This window comes from Theropithecus gelada, chromosome X (assembly GCF_003255815.1).
Source record: "Theropithecus gelada isolate Dixy chromosome X, Tgel_1.0, whole genome shotgun sequence".
Classification (NCBI taxonomy): Eukaryota; Metazoa; Chordata; class Mammalia; order Primates; family Cercopithecidae; genus Theropithecus; species Theropithecus gelada.
Window position 1 is genome coordinate 52,297,703 of NC_037689.1, and position 3,944 is coordinate 52,301,646.

Here is a 3,944-nt window from a genome sequence, read left to right on the forward strand (position 1 = left end):
TTCCTTCCTTCCTTCCTTCCTTCCTTCCTTCCTTCCTTCCTTCCTTCTTCCCTCTCTCACTCCTTCTCTCTCTCTCTCTTTCTTTCTCTTTTTCTTCTTCTCCAGGACCTGGAATTCTCAGCATAAGAGGAAAACCTAGGAGACCCCCATTTTGCTTGCAGGGTGAAATTTTATTGTGCCTGCGAGAGGCCCTAAATAACACAGTGGTTAAATCCCTGTAACTAGCACTAGATCGCCTCAGTTTTAATCCTCGCCCTGCCACTTTGTAGCATCGTAACCTTGGGCAATGTATTAGTTTCCTTGTTGCTGCTTTGCTTACCACAAATGTAGTGGCTTAAGTCAACACAAACAACACAGATTTTTTGTGTTATAATTCTGGAAGCCAGAAGTCTGAAATCAGTTTCACTGAGCTAAAATCAGGGTGACATTTCTTCTGGAAGCTGTAGGAAAGAATCTATTTCCTTACTTATTCTAGCTTCTTGAAGCTGCCTAAGCTCCTTAACATCTGATCACTTAACTCTGGCCTCTGCTTCCATCCCCTTCTCTGATTCTTATAAGAATCTTTGTGATTATAATGGACCCACTCAGATAATCCAAGATAGTATCTCTATCCAAAAATTCTTAACTTGATCACATATGCAAAGGCCTTTTCATTCCATAAGTTAACAAATGCACAGGTTCTAAGGGTTAGGGCGTGGACATCTTTGGACATTATTGAGCCTATTACAGGAAAGTTACTTAAGCTGTTTGTGCCTCAGTTTCTTCATTTGTCAAACATGCACAACAGTGTCTGTGAGGTAATTTTTAGACATGGGTTAATTTGTGTAAAGTGTTTATAATAATGTTTGTTACATGGTAAGTGGTGGATGTATCAACCATTTTAGGACAACATGGAATAACTTCAGGGTTAGGAGGTGTTCCTGTATGAGCACTGCCACAGTTCTGTCTCTCCTAGGGAAGCCACACACACATAGTTTCCACCCAGAAGATTTTATCCTACTTTTTTTGTATGTCCACATTTCTTGGCCCAGACTCTAAACACTGGACGGGTCACCTGGTTCACACAATATTATGTATTGGCAATGTTGTTTCATGGGCTATTTCACTATTTGTCATTTCCAGTATTCAAGCTACTGTTTGGGGTATCGTCATTACTGCTTCAGCAGTATTGTGGCAGTCTTCACTTGTCATACAGCCTCACCCCTCAAGTGCCACACAGGTACTGAGATCAGTGGCTTAATGAACCCACCAACCAGACTAGCTGAAAAACCCAGCTGACCTTAGTCCCTTCCTTATGTTGCCAGAGCTAGTCACGATTTCATTTTCTTCCCAATACCTGATGTGATGTATTTAGTTGTTCGATGCTTACTGATTGTGTCTCCTCCACTAATATAAAAGTCCTCTGAGGGCAAGGAATCTGTCACTCTGTATGGTATTCCAGTAGTTAGAATGATTTCTGACACATAGTAGGTGCTCAAAAAATGTATTTGTTGGCAAACTGTACCTTGAGAGAGAGAGAAGGCTATGGCTCCCACTGTCAACGTGCAGGCCAAGCACTCCTACCCAGCTATCGCTGCACTGACCCTGGAAGGAGGACAATGTAGTAGGCCTTGTTAGACTCAGCATTTTCTGGAGGCCTGTTTTGCTACTCAGAGTGCTACAAGGACTGTGGTAAAGTAACAGGAAAAGTGGGTTAACAGTCAAAAGACCTGGCCTTGAATTTGGGTTCTTCCACTCTAACAGAATAACATTAAACAAGTCATTTAACTTCACCCTTCTCATTTCTGAAGTGGGGACAAAATTCTATGAACCAATATTAATATGTGCACTCTGTTCTAAGTCTGTAAGAGAGTTATTTTGTTTTCTTAACATGGCTGTTTTCAGAAATGTTTGCTGACTCTTCCATTACACTGGGATATAAATAAACAAGTTTACACTCATTTGCTTTCTAATGATTTAACTTTGAGCAAAGTATTTAACATTATCTTAGCCTTTTCATCTAGGAAATAAGCAGTGCTATAAACTAGCTTTAATACGTGCACCTTGGTCCTGTATCTTTCTAAATTTGTTTCATCTCATCAACTAGATTGTTTTTTTTAATTCTAGAAACTTAAATCCATTTTCTGTGAGCAATCATTCCCACCTCACATATATCTGATGCCTTTGAATTTTAGGCATTGTCTGAGGTTGAAACTTAAGTGCAGTGCTGAGAACCATGAATTTGTAATATATTAGAAATTATAGTTTCTCTTCTTTCTCATGGGCTGAGTCTTCGGATTTTCTTACTCGTGTTTTCCTTCAAGTTGCGATCTTCTATTTGCCACTCTGAAGGACCTTCTAGGTTCTCTGGATTGACTTTTTCTAAGAAGAGATTGCCTGCTTGTCCTTCACAAGTATTCATCCTTGAAAACGTCACGAGAAAACTGACTTCATCTTTCCACTTTCCATTTGCTTCCCCTGAACAAATAGCTCCTGAAAAACAAAATCGTCCAAACACACCAGAGCAGAGATTTGCACAGATTAATGCCAGCCTGCTGGTTGCTACAGGATTAGTAAAGACATAACCTTCTAAGGCAGGCACAACCTTTTTCATTTGATTTGTTCCATGTCCTCAGACCACTGTGACACCTAGACAAAAGGACACTTATCAACTGCACCTGTCATGTGCTGAGTTTGTCCACAACTGCAATTTGGATATTTACACTGACTCATTGTGCGATGACCTTGGCCAGTTGGACACCTGTTCTGCGGAATCCATTATCTGCTCCAACTCAGGGTGGGAGTAAAGCCGCTCTGCCTGCCTAAATGCAACCTTCAACTTCAAAGTAATGCAGTTTTTACTAAACGATGTAGGAGTGAAGTACAGGTGGGGATAAAGCTGGGTAAAATTGTAAAATTGACCTTTTCAAGCTGCTCTTGACCTGGGAAGCCATGGAGATCTGAAACATGATATGAATTTTTAACCTGGGCTTAAAAAAGCTACAATGCCTTCTAATTCAGTTCCTTCAGTAACAAGTGACAGGGAGTAACAATAGTGTTTTCCTTGTTTTTCAAAGTAAATATCAGGTAAACGCTATTGTAGATAAATACTAGCTGATAAAACCAAGTGATCACCTTTTACCTTTCCCTTTCTAAGACCCAGAATGTCTAAAGCTATATTTATGAAAGAATTAATAGGCTTCTGGTGATTCATGAAACCCCTAAAGAAGATCAAATCATTATTCTTTATTTCTTTCGATGTACTACAATGAAGTTAATCAGCTGCATTAGGAGTCACAGAGTTGCTGATCTGGAATTGTGACTCTAATAGTTACTGTAATCCTGAAATGTTCGAAAATAAACTTTCTAAATCAGTCAAACAACCACTTTGTTCAAGGAAAAATTTAAGTCCATTTGTTTTTCTGAGTCTACCAATTCTAAATCTACCTCAATACCAGATGTTGATGATACTATATAATTAATAAATTTAACTGAATGGCAGGTTTAAAAATTATGGCCCCATTGATTTGATTGGTCAGTTTGAAAAGCATTTCTCTATTGGTGCACATAACTTGTTCCCCAATGACAATGGTAGTTTTAGTTAGAAACTCTCTGCTTTGGGTCTGGAATTGTTCTAATATCGTCCTCCTAAAAATTACCTTCTTTTCTCCTCCAACTTTTCTTAGCAACTTACTCCTTACAATCCTTTTTTTTTTTTTTTTTTTTTCTTGAGACAGAGTTTCACTCTATCACCCAGGCTGGAGTGCAGTGGTGCAATGCAATCTCAGCTCACTGCAAACTCTGCCCCCTGGGTTCAAATGATTCTCTGACCTCAGCCTCCTGAGTAGCTGGGATTACAGGTGCCTGACACCATGCCCAGCTAATTTTTGTGTTTTTAGTAGAGATGGGGTTTCACCATGTTGGCCAGGCTGGTCTTGAACTCCTGACCTCTTTATCCGCCTCCC